The 13,987-nt window shown below is 46.3% G+C and overlaps 1 protein-coding gene across 2 annotated transcripts in view; it reads left to right on the top strand.

The window, feature by feature from the left end:
* Positions 1-1,220: 1,220 nt before the first annotated feature.
* The window catches only part of TGFBRAP1 (transforming growth factor beta receptor associated protein 1), a 66,029-nt gene continuing 53,262 nt past the window's right edge, over positions 1,221-13,987 (top strand). For both annotated transcript variants that reach the window (XM_045885271.3, XM_064572667.1), the window contains exon 1: positions 1,221-1,360. The gene's annotated coding sequence lies outside the window, so the exon portion shown is untranslated. The remainder of the gene's footprint in view (positions 1,361-13,987) is intronic.

The following is a 13,987-nucleotide window of genomic DNA, read 5'->3' as shown; positions in this document are numbered from 1 at the left end:
CGAGGCTAAGCTGGTTTCACTGGGCAGAACTGAAGCACTGTTTCCGGGTGGGGCACGTGTGTGGCCATGAACTCGGGAGGTGGGGTAAAGGACAGGCCACAGAAGATTGCTTCTTGATGGTTCTTTATTTCCTTCATTTAACTTTATTGGGGTGGGGGTGGGGGTCATTTGTTCTTCTCCCTTTGAAACAGAAGACCACAGACTAGAATCCAGTATTTGCCTCCAGATTCAGGATAACGTCTTTGTTTTACAATCCCTTGGGCGGGAGGGGGCAGAAGAAAGCTGAGGCCACAGGTCACGGTGGGTTCTAAAGTCTGGGAAAATCATTTAGAACATTTGCTGTTTATATGCTAATAATTGAACGCTGACAACCCTGGAGGAAGCGTCCTAATGGTTTTATCTTAAAACTGGATTTTGAGTATATATTGAAGAGAGAGGTTCATGGATTCATATAGTACCCCAGGATTCTTCACTGTAGCTGGTGACGCAAAGGAATAGCTACTGATGGACTTTTACTAAAAAGAGTGGGTAAAATAGACCCAGGACTCCCTTTTAAAATAAATACGTCATGCAAATATACAACTCTCTCTAGGGATTCCTTTCTGCCCTGGGGGCTCTGGATTAGCCTTGGGCCTGGGGTGGTGGGCAGCGCCCGCCCAACGGGATATTTCAGCCCCACAGCGACCACCACCAGCTAGTCAACTCCCGGAGCCCAACTTTGTCAGATGGCAGCATGGTCAAGCCTTTCCAGGACTCATTGATTGGTTGGGTCATTCATTCACTCAGCAGGTATTCCCGAGAGCCTACACTCTGCCCAGCGCCGCGTCGGTGTTAGAAATTGAGCGGTGAGCAAATCAGGCAAGGCCCGTGTTTTCCTGAGGCTCTGCGTGCCGGTGGGGGAGGAGAGAATACATTAACTACAACAGTCCCCGCCAGCATTTCTGGGGCACCCACCCGGTGCCAGGCGGTGTTCGAAGTGCTTTGCATGAATTAACTCATCTGACCCTGCGCACCGCCCCGAGGCTGGCGCTGTAGTGATCCCGGCAGGCGGGGGGAAACTGAGGCCGAGGGGCGGCCCCCGAGGGCGCCGCCCGCAGATCAGCGTCGCCCCGCGCCCACGGGCGGCTGGGTGGCGGGGCGGCGGGGGCCGCAGGCCCGGCTGGACGGCGCGGGGACTGCCGCGCTCCCGCCCTCTGCCGGCGCCGGGTGCCGCCCCACGTGACGGGAAGCGGCGGCGGCGGCGGCGGCGGCGGGGCCCGGCCAGCCCAGGAGCGGCGGCCCGGGAGCCGGCGGCGGGCGGCGCGGGGCCCCAGGCCGCAGGGCCGGCGTGGGACGGCGGAGGCCGGCGGGCGCCGCGCCGGTGAGTGCCGAGGGCTGTGGCCCGGCCCGGCCGGCGCGGGGCGCTGGGGGCAGCACGCGGAGGGGGCGAGCCGGAGGGCGGGGGCCGTGCGGGGTACGGCCGGGGAGGGAGGTGCCTGGGGGTGGGGGCGGGGCGCGAGCCGGCAGGTGTGTGTGCGCGGGGAGGGGACTGTTGTGTAGGCATGGGGGGATCGGGGGCTTGTTGGGCTGAGCAAGTGTGCACGTGCGTGTGGGCTGGGGCAGGTGTGCCCCGCCGTGGGGTCAGCGGGTGTGGATGGTGTGGGTGTGTGTCTTTAGGTGGGTTAAGATCCAAGAAGACCCAGTCCCGGGTTTGGGGTAGGCTTTCGGTTTTCTGGGGGGAGGATCCCAGGACTCCACCCCTGCGCCCCTAGACCTGCCCCCGCGTAAGGAATGGTTTTGTTGCTGTAATTGATGTTTCCTGGAGCTTTTGGGATTTCAGAGTTCAAATTCCGGGTCACGTTCGGGCCTGAATTGTTGCCCCTGAACTGGGAGACTGGGCAGGGGTGTGCCCGGGAGAAGGGAAGAGACCTCAAGGGCTGGAAGCTGCCACCCCTATGGGATTTTTCCTTTCCATTGCCTTCTGGAGGTGCAGATGGAAGTTGAGTTCTCCGCTTGCCTCCTGTGGGTTATATGGGTACGACTTTAAAGACAGAAGCTGTGGTCTCCACTTGTCTGCACCTGTCATTGCTTCTGCCCAGGGGCTGTTGGGTGATCCTTAGAAAATGCCCCCGTCCCCCGGCTGGTGGTCCTGGGGACTCTATGTGGCTGCTGGAAATTGGGGTTCACACAGCTTCTTATTGCTAATGGACTGTATCGGGCAGGCGCTGGGTCAAAACCTGTCGGAGCAGGGTTTAATCCTTGAGGGAGTGCTTGTGGGTAGGCGCCTTTCCATCCGGAGTGAGGGCAGGAGGCTGCCGGGGTGATTTTAGTGACACATCAAGGAACTGACACAAGTGTGTGAGGAGGGTCCTAGGGCAGTGTGAACGGGCGGACCTGAGTCAGAACTGAGGTCGTGGGTGGGCCTGCCTGTGCCCACTGCTCCCTCCTGGTGGACTTGCTTCTCTCTGTTGGTCAGCAGGAAGCTCCCAGCGCTAAGGTCAGATAGGAAGGAACTTCTGGCTGGCTGCTTCCTTTGCTTTTTCCTTCTATTTCTGCTAGCCAGGCAGATTCAGCAGTCACCGAAGTGGCTTCTTTGATGTGTGGCACCAGAAAGAGTACTGACCAGAATCCCTTGGAACTGTTTGCAACGAGCCTTCCCGGTCTCCAGTTCCTGTATAAGACCGGACGGTGCTGCTCCATGGTGGTGGTGAGCATTGAGCTGTGGGCTCCTACCCTGCCCCTGCCGCTTTTTAACTGGGAGCCTTGGGCAATTTACTGAAAGTTCTGTGTCTCGATTTCCTCAAAGTAGTGGTCATATTGGAAATATTCTAAAATATTCTAAAAATTTGTAATAAGAAAATGTGCATTTGGCGCAGGGCCTGGCACTTAGTAGGTGCTCGATAAATTATTAATAAATGTAAATGAGGCTATAGAGCTGTATCTCAGCTCTGAAAATCAGTAGTTTTATGCTCTGAGAAGTTGGTTTTTTTTTTTTTTAAGATTTTATTTATTTATTTGTCAGAGAGAGAGTGAGCGAGGTGGGCACAGGCAGGGGGAGTGGAAGGCAGAGGGAGAAGCAGACGCCCTGCTGAGCAGGGAGCCCGATGCGGGCTCGATCCCAGGACTCTGGGATCATGACCCAAGCCGAAGGCAGATGCTTAACCGACTGAACCACCCAAGTGCCCCTGCTGAGAAATTGTTAACCCAGTGAATATTTTAATCTGGAGTTAGACTTCTAGTGGGTTCTGAATTCCAATTTGCTGTACACATTCACAGTATACATTTTACAAAGATTTCGTGTGAGAGGTGTGGCAGTGCGCCTCGCTTTCAGCTTCTCTGCCTTTCCTCCTCATGATGGGGAACAACAGCCCTTGGTCCGGAGAGCCGGAGGAGAGCTTGTCCACCACCGAGGCCCCGGGCTGCTTCAGTCTCACCCAACCGTCCAGCGACAGCGATTTGTAAGAAGGCATCGTCCTCTAGTTGATGAGTTTTAAAAGCACAGAGCTCCTTATTTTAAAAATGCTAAGTTTTCTAGGCCTGATTTGCAGCTAGCATTTCTGTTCAGGGAGGAAGAAAAAAAGTAGTTATTATGGTTTCCTCCTTCACACTAATATTAAACAATGTGTGATCCTTTAAGAAAGAGTGAGGAAATTTTTTCTTACTGGGTTAAGCCTCTTTATCTTGGTCTGAATCCAGTCCTCATTAGATATACATTAATCATTTGTGGCAGCCAGGTGTTTGGATACTGCTGGAATAATTTGGCCAGGACTCTACAACTCATCTCCTCTGTGGCAGACCGGACCCGTTTTTCTTTATTAAAAAATATGTAACTCCTAAATGAACGTAGAAGTAACAAGTTAATTTGGGGCCACCCCAAATGAGCTTGAGTGTTTTATGCAAAAGAACAGGAGCACTGATTGAGCATGTTGTGAAATCTTGCAGATGATTTGAGCGCAAGATCTTTTCTCAATAGTCAAGCAACTGCTACTGAGTAAATCAAAGACTCAAGAAAATACTGAATGTAAAAGAGGACAACGGCCTAGCTTCCAGCAGGCACTTGGCAGTTCTTTGTGGCTCTTTGAAGATCCAGTATTAAGGAGATGCTCTAAAGGAGATGCCCTTGAGACCTAATCCCCCCTCTGCTCCTCTTCCGCCCCCTCCTTCCCTTCCCAAATCCCTTCAGTTATAACTGCCAGCAGTACTATTATAGGATGTATATGATATATACATATATAGACATACTATGTATATGCATATGGTGTGTGTGTATGTAACTGTATACATACATAGTATATACATGCTTGTAGACATCTGCATATCGTACATATGCATATGGTGTGTGTGTGTATTATATATGTAGTATGTATAAGTAGTGTATGCATATGTATGTGTACACTTACATAATGTATATTTAAATGTATCTGCCAAGGGAAAGGATACCAACTATGAATAGTTACATACAGGTATGCGCCAGGCTAATGTCAAGATGACAAAGGAGACGTTAGACATTATAGCTGTGTTTTTTCTTCTTTTTTAAGATGCACATTTGGGTCACTGGAGCAGATTTACTGTGCTATAGCTAGTCTTAACACTATTTCTGTCACATGAGAGCAAAGATAACATGAAGTGCTTGTCAGGTAGTGTCCTGATCAAAAGAGGGAAATGTTGTCCATGGTACAAGTCAATACATTTGCTGTTGATTCCTGGCAAATTTCAAGATTGAGTCATGAAACAGATGGCTGAGAAGTGAAGAACACCGGGGACCAGCATGGGGTACCGTTTCGTAAGAATTTAAGTCACGTAAGCGTATATTCTGTTTTGATAAAATTACTAGATTAGTGGGGCAAAGTGTGAACATACATATCATTTCTATATCTGAAATTTAGTAAGGTGGTGCTGACAGTGAACCCCATTTGGTCAGAGGCATGTATTTGTGACTAAAGTTGTTTAGGGGGCCGCTGTGCCGGGGGTAAGCTGTTTGGCAGCAAGGGAGTAAGCTGAAGGATGATAATAGCGTTCCTTTTCTGGACTCAGGAGGGGAAAGCGAGGGCCCTGCTGGGAGCAAGCGTTCCTGAGCTGGAGCTACAGCAGGGCATCATCTGAAGGCCTCGTACCGTGGTGGCCTCGTGTTTGGAGTTGTCGCTTCCTTCAGGAGGACTGAATTCTACGAGAGGATCTGAAATCAACTTGCCCCCTTCCATCCTTAGAGTGGAAAGAATATGGCCATGGAGTCAGAAACAGGAACTGGGGTTGCAACCGGTTTCATCACCTTGTAGCTACGTAACCTTGAACAAGCCACTGAAAAATGTCTTCACGTCCATAGTAGTATCCACCTCTCAGAGAACTGTGGGAGTGGAAGAAAATCATTTATATCAAGTATGTGTTATCCAAAGCCAGTGCTTAGGACTTTCAAGGGGTGCCCATCAAGGCATCTGCCAGGGCTGTCTTTGATTGGTGCCCATCCTCAGTCCATACTTGGAGCAGTCTTTACCCCTGGGCAGGCTGATGTGTGCAGTGCTTAAGGGTGTGGGTGCTTGAGTCAAGCTACCCGGGTTGGAATCAGCTCTCCATGGTCATTTAACCTTTCTAAACCTGTTTCCTCCCTTGCAGAATGGGATAATGATAGTACTCACCTATAGGCTCCTTGTGAGCCTGGAGATAGCGCTTAATACAGAGTCTGGCACACAATGAGTCTTCTAGCAGTCATCGCTCTCCTATGGTACTGTTATAACTACCCTTCCTCCAGAGGAGCTAGAGAGTAGTACAGGGGAGGCTCGTAGTCCAGTCCAAATATCTATTTTACAAGGAGGCAGCAGGTGCAGAGGCTTTAAGTGACTTGCCCAAGTTCATAAGCAGGTGTCCAAGCTGTGAGAGCTCAGGATCCCGATTAATATTGAGAATGCCTGCTTTGGACCATTCCTGCTTTACCATGGTTCACCCGGTTAGCTCTGGGGCCTGAATTCTTACATTGGAAGCCTTCATCTCTGCTCTTTCCCAGCTCTGCTGACCCAAAGCCCTACTGTTCTCCATCAGAGCCCTTTGCCTGCCTGCTTCTCCTGAAGCTTATAGTATATCAGATTTTGTCCTAGCGGGAATCAGCTCACATTTACCCCAGTTCATTCTGAAGTTGTCTATGGGAAGAAACACCTCAAATGAGCGAAAGTCCCAAACTCCCCTCTTTGAAATGCATTCTCAGGAGGAAAAAAAAAAACAAAACAACAAACTTAATTTGTAGGTATTATTCATACCTGTCATTTTAAGCTAGGACACCAAACTTGAGAAAAATCACCTGCTAAAGTAACTCAATAAAGCAGCTAGTAAAATCGCCCCAGTGTAGCCTGAGGCTCTAGGGACGTTCTGCTGGACTGCTGGTCATTGCGTGCCCCTCCATCCTTCTCGGTGAGTGACCCCCAGATCATTCTGAGCATCCCCTTCCCTGCTAGCAAAGGAGATTCTTGGAGCTCCCTCTTCTCTTTTTGATTACTTGAAGGCAAGATCATAAACCAGTAAACTGTGATTACATTTGCCTTTTTAACTTTCTGTTTTGAAGTGGCTGTGGGCTTACTAAAGAGTCGGAAAAGAGTACAGAGCTCACATAGACCCTTCCCCAGCTTCCCCTTTTGTGAACACCTTGTGTGACCACGGTACAGTGATCAGAACTAATACGTTAGCATCAGTACTGTTAACCAAGCTACACGCTGTATTCATTTTCAGTGGTTTTTCCACTGACATCTGTTTTCTGTTCCATGATCCTGTTTCTGATCCAGTTTCCCCACATGTAGTTGTTACATCTTCTTGGCCTCTGATCTGTGACACTTCTCAGTCTTCGTTTTTCATGACCTTAGTAACTCGTGAAGAGAGTCAGGGATTTTGTAGACTGTCTCTCAGCCGGGGCTTGGCTGGTGTTTTCTCATGATTAGGTTGCAGTGATAGATCTTTGTCTAGAATACCATAGTGGTGACATGCCTCAATTACATTTTAATTTAATGTTGGGATGCATTCCATATCCCTGCCTCCCACCCCCGAAACAGCAGGGGAAACTGTGCTGAAACTTTGCCGGGTCCCTAGTGCTCTGCCCGAGCCCCTGCTGAGCCAGGACAGAAATGTCCTCTTCTTCCCCATCACTTCTCTTCTTGCTTCCTTGTGCCCAGTCCCTTAAGTACCCCATTACATTCCCTCGAGGATTTAGGGGAGATTTTTCAGAGGACCCAGTTACAGTTTAAGAAACAAAAATGTTAAGCTTTCTTATCATTAAAAAATATTGTCTGTGACCACTGAGCCTTTAAGTCCTATCAAATCTCATCTGACTTTCCAGTGGTTACTAAGATAAGTTAATTTTTTTTTCTTGATCTCGAGATTATGTCAATGATAGTTACAGAATTTATATTCCTAAGGAGAGAGCTGATTGGCTTACAAGGCTCACAGAATTCATCTTTAAGGTGTGAACTAAAGTTTTGAGATGCTAATGGCATTAAATGTGTTATTTCTGCAGACTGAAGGCGATTGTCAGCGCCCAAAGGAATTGGGGATGTTTAGCACTTTGTTTTTAGTAGAGGACTTTGATTAACATTTTATTTTGCTAATTTAGCACAAAGAAAGCATCTGAAGGTAGCTTGCAGTGGAAGAATTTTTGCTAGCAAGATTTGCCTCTTTACCCAAGAGTGAGGTTTGAGTCTGTGACTTGGCTATTCATTCAGTCAGGAACATAACATAGGAAATAGAGGTTTCCAGACCAAAGGAAAAATGGGTGTCCAGTTCCACCTACCTGTCCTGCTTGATGCCCACAATGAGCATGTGGTGGGAGGGAGGAGGATGGGCAGGTCATAGTGGTGCTCAGGACCACCAGGTACAAAGACAGGCTGGAGACCGGGCAGCAGGTCCCAAGCCACTGCCTACACTGTTTCTGCTTTCTGTAGTAAGCTGGCCCGAGCTGGGCTGATACCACCTAGCCAAGTCCATCTCCTGACATTTCTGGCCGGCCCAGTGCAGGCATCGGTCAGCCTCCATGACTGGGACCACAGAAAACGGGCCTCCTCACTGTCTTCTAACTTTTCCCACCTGAAATGTCCCTTGGGACCAGCCTGAACCAGCATGGCAGTCCACAGAATGTTGTGCTTGCTGCGGAGCCCTCCCTTCTGGATCATTCTTCCCCACAGTGATGGCTGTCAGCTCTGCCCTCTGTGTTTTGACTGCCCCACCTGATCACAGGGGACCATGTAATAACCCGTTGATGTGGAGCCCAGGAGGCTCTGTGTTCCCTCCCACCCCTTGCCAAGAGCGTGAGGATGGATGACGGCTTTGCTTAACTCCCTTCTAGGTTTGGTTTTTAGAGTTGGTGTTTTCAGTTTTCACAGATTTTCCCCTGTAATGGGTATTGGTATCTGCTTATGGCTTCATAGTCTCGATAAGTATGTTTACCCAGGGTAAGTGAGAAACTTCTTAAGAAACTTTTTTTTTTCATAAAAGCCCTTTATTAAAATGGCAAAAGACAAACTTTTTAAAAGTCCTTGTTTTGTATAGAAATACTGCGGGTCATAGGAAGATTCAGGAACAGGAACACTTTCCCTAATGCCCCAATTCCTGTGATCAACCAGTGTTGGGGTTATGGGTAAGTCTATAGTGTCCCCCACCCCATGCCCACCTTCAACCCCAGCTTTGACCCTCACACATTACTTCTTTCCACATGTACAAGTGACTAGGGTTGGCAGATGGGCATGAGGCGGTGTTTTTTACTTTAGGGATTGTTATGTTGTTAAATTCAAACAAACCATTGTAGTTAATGGTAACTATTTCCTGACTCATGGTTTCAGACCCTTGAAAAGGTGCTCAGAGAGTAGCTTTGGCTTAGGATCCCTCTTCACAACTGGTTGGTTTGTAGGGTTCTTGGACACTCGCAGACTTAGATCCTGGCACTTTCAAACTCAAGCAGCTAGCGGACTCAAGAATTTGGAACTGATGTAGCCGAATAATAATGAAACGAGGGACTACCGGGGACTGATGTGAGTAGGTCAATAGCTGTAACTGTCTTCATACATAGGAGTGGAAAGGTTGGTGGGGTTGGATTTTTAAGGGCTGCCTGTCTTATGCTGAGTTTGGAGTTTATCCGTGAGGCAGTAGCATGCTTTCCAAAGCCTTTTAAGGACGGTGATAACATGATGGTGTTTCAGGCATGAGGCCCACGTCCCTGCCCGTCCTTGTGTACGGCTTTGAACGTGGCTGCCTTTGGCCCAAACATTAGGATGACTGTTTGATCCCTGTTCGCTTACAATTATCAGAAACTCAAAAGAAATTAATGTAAATTGAGAAAAACAGCAAATCCGACTTCGGTAGAGTGTCCTTTTTAAAATGTAGATGAAGAATTAATCCTCAGCTTGTCTTGGGAAGGCACCTCCTGTTAACCCTCTGATGGGATGGATCTCTGGCACACATGTAGCTGAGAGGGCTCTGAAGAGTTTGTTTCATTTTAAAGTGTTGCTGTAATTCTCCGGTGTGAGATTTTTTGCAGATGCGTAGGACACCGTGTCCATCTTGAAGTTGCTCTCATATTCTCTGCACATTCTGTGACAGCAGCTAACAGAGCGTCATTCTTTTGGTTCAAGAATAATAATTAGGGGTAAAGATCTCATCTTAATCAATGTCACTTAGTCATAGCATTCTTATAGCAGAATATATTTATTTCTGTCTCAGATCAGGGGTCCATATATATATTTTTTACATTGTATATACACACACACACACGTGCACGTGCACACACACACACACACATCTGTATGTTTTTTTCTTTAATCTTGTAATGTTGGATCTACAAGCCTCTTTCTACATCAAGATAATCTCTTTCGAACATTGTCTTAATCCATGTTTATTCTTTCTGTATGACTTTTTAAAATGAGGTCTGGCCTTGGTGGGATTTGGTACAGAGAAAATGAAGAGGGGAACAAGGCACTTAGCAATACCATCCTCGAACTGGTTGAAAAATAAGAGTGGAGATACAGATGACTTGAAAAACACGGGTTTGAACTGCGTGGGTCCACTTACACTCGGATTTTTTTCTATAAACACAGTACAGTACTGTGAATGTATTTCCTCTTCTTTATGATTTTCTTAATCATATTTGGTTTTCTCTAGCCTACTTCATTGTGAGAATACAATATATAATACATGTAACATACAAATGTGTGTTAATCCACTGCTTATATTATTAGTAAGGCTTCTGTTTAACAGTAGGCTACTAGTAAGTTAAGCTTTCGGGGGGAGTCAAAAGCTATACATGGATTTTGGATTGTGTTGGGGGTTGCTCAAGGGTCAGCTGTGCTTGTGTGGAAGGTGAAGCTGGGGAGAGGTCCAGGAGGGAAGAGGCTGGCCTCCTGAGAGCTGGGACCCCAGAAGATGCAAATGCCCACCCTGTGCAGGACGTTTACCTTCTTGGGCATCCCATCACATTTAGTATTTTCCTCTGTCTTCCAAGAATCTAGGAGGATTTGTGAAAATCACTGATAGGCTGCCCTATATTGGACTTTGTATATATGGGTACAATGTAAAGTAAGCACTGGATTTAGATGAACTGAGAAAATAGAAGTAGACCACTTACATCTATGATATGTTTTCATTAAATGAAATTTTAGACAAGGAACGTGCATTTTGTGAATCTTACCAAGTTTATTAGGCTGAGGTTCTGTGTCTATTTCCACAGTAGGCTGGTTTGGGGAAATGAGTAGATTTTTAGTGTGTGCGTATGTACACATATAACTTAATTACTATTCAATATACTTAAAGGAATATCCTGATATAAGATATAAGGAATAATAAAAGCAACCTCAGTTTGGGGCTCCTGGGTGGCTCAGTTGGTTAAGCGTCCGACTCTTGATTTCAGCTCAGGTCATGATCTCAGGGTCCTGGGATTGAGCCCTGCATCAGGCTCTGTGGTCAATGGGGAGTCTGCTTCAGGATTCTTTCTCTCCCTCTGCCCCTCCCCCCCAATAAATAAATAAATCTTTTTTTTAGAAAAAGCAAAGAAACAGAGCATAAGAAACAGAACATTACTGGGCACCTGGGTGGCTCGGTCATTAAGGTCTGCCTTCGGCTCAGGTCATGATCCCAGAGTCCTGGGACCGAGCCCCGCATCGGGCTCCCTGCTCCAAGGGAAGCCTGCTTCTCCCTCTCCCACTCTCCCTGGTTGTGTTCCTTCTCTCGCTATGTCTCTCTCTGTCAAATAAATAAATAAAATCTTAAAAAAAAAAAAGGAAAGAAAAGAAACAGAACAGTACTAATACCTTTGAAATCTAGCCTATCCTTATTCTCTATCCTGTCTGGATTTGTGTTTATCATTCCCTTACTTTGCTTTATGATCTTTGTATGTATGGCTAAAACCCTAAACATTATATTAGATGGATTGTTATGTTTTTGCGTCTTACAGAGCCTTGTATATCATTCCGTGTAGAGTGCTCTGCGATTTACCCTTAGCTTGAGATCCGTCCTTGTTGGTAGCTGCAGCTTTTCTCTCTTGCTGTTTAGTGCTGCATCCTGTCCAGTGATCGTGAGCTGCTCCCAGTTTCCCCCTGTCTCAAACAAGATTGCAGCCAATGACGTTCTTGCTTATGGCCTGGTGAACATAAATTCCGTAAGGCATGTGCCTAGAAGTAGGGATCGCTGGCTTACTCCTAATGTCGAGGGCTTCTCCATAGCACCAGAATGGTCTTGCCAGTTTAGAAGCTTCCACCAGCATTGTAGAGAGCTCTCATTGCTCCCATGTTCTTGCAAGCAGCTGATGTCATCGGACTTCAAATGTCTTGTCAGTTTCGTGGTATAAAATGAAGTCTTGGGCGCCTGGGTGGCTCAGTCGTTAAGCGTCTGCCTTCGGCTCAGGTCATGATCCCAGGGTCCTGGGATCGAGCCCCGCATCGGGCTCCCTGCTCGGCAGGAAGCCTGCTTCTCCCTCTCCCGCTCCCCCTGCTTGTGTTCCTGCTCTTGCTATCTCTCTGTCAAATAAATAAATCTTTAAAAAAAAAAAAATGAAGTCTCACTGTAGTATAATTTGCAATTGCAGATGATGAATCAGGTTGAGCATTCTTTCATGTCTATTGGCCGCTCATGCTTCTGAGAAACACCTGCTCATGTATTTTGCCATTCATCTATGAGATCATTGTTATTTTCTTTCTGCAGGAGTTCCTGTCAGATATGTGATGTCAGTGTCCTTTCCCATCTTAACTTGTCACTTTCTTCACAGTGTCTTTTGAAGAACAGAGGTTTTACATTTTTAACGTGAACAAAGTTGTCTTTTTTCCTGGCATTTGTACTTTTTCTTGCACCTTATTTTAGAAATTCTTCCCTACCCGAAGGTCATAAACGTATTTTTTCCATATTTTCCTCTCAAAGTTTTAAAGTTATGCCTTCCATTTTTAAGGATCTTAATCCATCTGGAATAATTTTGATACATGGTATAAGGCAGGCATTGAGTTTCTTTTTTTCTTCTACGTGAGTATCCAGTTGTCCTGCACTGATTATTGAACATGTGCACCCCATGGTGTACTGTGCCGGTCTTGCATAGTTCGAGGTTCCAGATGTGCACCTCTGTTTCTGGGAGGCCGGACATGTTCTCTTGGGTTCGCCTTGTACCAGTACCTCGTTATCTTAATAACCGTGGCTTTATGTTACATTTTATCTGTTGAGTCAAGTCTCCTTACCTTATCTTTTCCAGAAGTGTCTTGCTTTCTTTGGCCCTTCTCTGCCATATGAATTTCATAATCTGCAAGTTGAGTTACACACACATGTCTACCTGTGACAGTTTTCACTGGAATTGCGTATATAGACCCTAAGTGCACAGCCCAGTGAATTTTGACAAATCTATACACCTGTGTAACCAATACCCTAAACGAGATCTAGAATATTTCTGTCACCCCAGAAAGTTTCCTTGTGTCCCTTTCCATTTGGTTCCCCTTTCTCTCCAAGGTAAACACTGTTCTGATTTCTGTTGCTAGAGATGAGTGTTGCCTATTTTTGAACTTCATATAAATGAACGTATACCATAACGTACCTCATTTCTTTCATCCAGTGTGTTTTATTTCATTCATATTGTTGCCTAGCAGTAGTTTATTCCTTTTTGCTTCCAAGTTGTGTGAACACCCCCCCCCCCCCAATGAAATGGATACAAACGAGTAAAACTGAGCTGTTTCCTATTTGGGGCTATTATGAATAAGACTGCTGTGCACTTTCTGGTAAAAGTCTTTCTGCAGATACTGATACATACTCAAGAGAACTGGAAACATTCAGAATGGAATTATGGACTAACAGGATAAATGCATGTTTAACTTCATAAAAAACCACCAGATTTCCACAGTGATGGCACCATTTTTTTTTTAATTGAAATGCACTTGACATACAGTGTTATTAGTTTTAGGTGTATAACGTTAATGATTTCACAATTTTATACATTACTCAGTGCTCACCACAAGTGTAGTCACCATCTTTCACCATACAATGTTATTACGATATTATTTTTTTTAAAGATTTTATTTATTTATTTGAGAGAGAGAGAGGAGGAGCAGAAGGGGAAGGAGAGGGACAAGCAGACTCCATGCCGACTAGGGAGCCCGATGCAGGGGTCGATCCCAGGACCCTGGGATCATGACCTGAGCTGAAGGCAGACGCTTAACGACTGAGCCACCCAGGTGCCCCTACAATATTACTGACTGTATTCCCTACGTTGTACTTTTCATCCCTGTGACTAATTTACTTTATAACTGTAGAGTTGTACCTCTTAATCCCCTTCACCTATTTGTCCCCTTACTCCAATCCCCTCCCCTCACTCCAATCCCCTCCCTTCAGGCAACCACCAGTTTGTTTTATGGTTCTATCTATTTTTTGTGTTTTGGGGGGCGGTGTTTTTTTTGTTTTGTTTTGTTTTTTAAAGGTTTTATTTATTTATTTGAGACAGAGAGAATGAGAGAGACAGAGAGCACATGAGAGGGGGGAGGGTCAGAGGGAGAAGCAGGCTCCCTGCCGAGCAGGGAGC

This window comes from Mirounga angustirostris, unplaced genomic scaffold (genome assembly GCF_029215605.1).
Source record: "Mirounga angustirostris isolate CCGP_5_RB_7025 unplaced genomic scaffold, mMirAng1.0.hap1 SCAF_10, whole genome shotgun sequence".
Taxonomy (NCBI): domain Eukaryota; kingdom Metazoa; phylum Chordata; class Mammalia; order Carnivora; family Phocidae; genus Mirounga; species Mirounga angustirostris.
The sequence above is the reverse complement of the archived record's forward strand: the minus strand, read 5'-3'. Positions and strand labels throughout refer to the sequence as shown.